The sequence below is a fragment of the Aotus nancymaae genome, unplaced genomic scaffold, assembly GCF_030222135.1.
Source record: "Aotus nancymaae isolate 86718 unplaced genomic scaffold, 86718_ANA_hifiasm-v0.15.2.pri h1tg000019l, whole genome shotgun sequence".
In the NCBI taxonomy this organism is placed as follows: Eukaryota; Metazoa; Chordata; class Mammalia; order Primates; family Aotidae; genus Aotus; species Aotus nancymaae.
Window position 1 is genome coordinate 55375234 of NW_026988431.1, and position 630 is coordinate 55375863.

The 630-nt window shown below is 32.1% G+C and overlaps 1 non-coding gene across 1 annotated transcript; it reads right to left on the reverse strand.

Annotated features, from left to right (window-relative positions):
* Nucleotides 1-202: 202 nt before the first annotated feature.
* Nucleotides 203-304, reverse strand: LOC135275977 (small nucleolar RNA U13). The gene has a single exon (XR_010343556.1). It is a non-coding gene; the product is annotated as a small nucleolar RNA U13 (small nucleolar RNA).
* Between the last annotated feature and the right edge of the window lie 326 nt (nt 305-630).

Genomic DNA, 630 nt, shown 5'->3' on the forward strand with positions numbered 1-630 from the left:
TCTGTACAAAGATAAAGAGAAGTCCATCTCTAAATTTTATGTTTATTTTTCTGTAAACATAAGAGCAAGACATGCTTTTTGCTCACTGATAAATCCATTGATTTTTAAAATGTTTTTACTGTCTGCATATTATGTATTTGCTATCAATATGTTTATAAAACTTGTTTTTACAATTATATATTTTGGTTTTGCTTCTTTATGTTTTCATATAAGGCAATGTCCTGAAGCCCTAAGGTTTGAGGAAGGCACATCTCATATATGAGCTTGAAAACTCAATTATCTCACTTATGAAACACAAAAGCACCTCATATTTTGTCTATTTATGCCAATGATTTTATCTTTTGAAATTGATTTGATTCTCAGGATCTATGAATGAACCTCCTAACTGATTTTTTTGGTTTCACTTGCCCTTACAAAAATTATTTTCTGCCTAATAGCAACAATCACCTTTGAAAAAAGAAGCAAACAGCACCTAGTAGCTCGCTCATTCTCTTAGACTAAACTCCAACCCCACAGCACTTACTACGGAGTGTGACGTGGCCCCCACAAACTTGTTGACAATATACTTATTGCAATCAAGATACAGGGACCTATTTTCTAATTACAAAAAAAGAATACGTTTATTCTAAC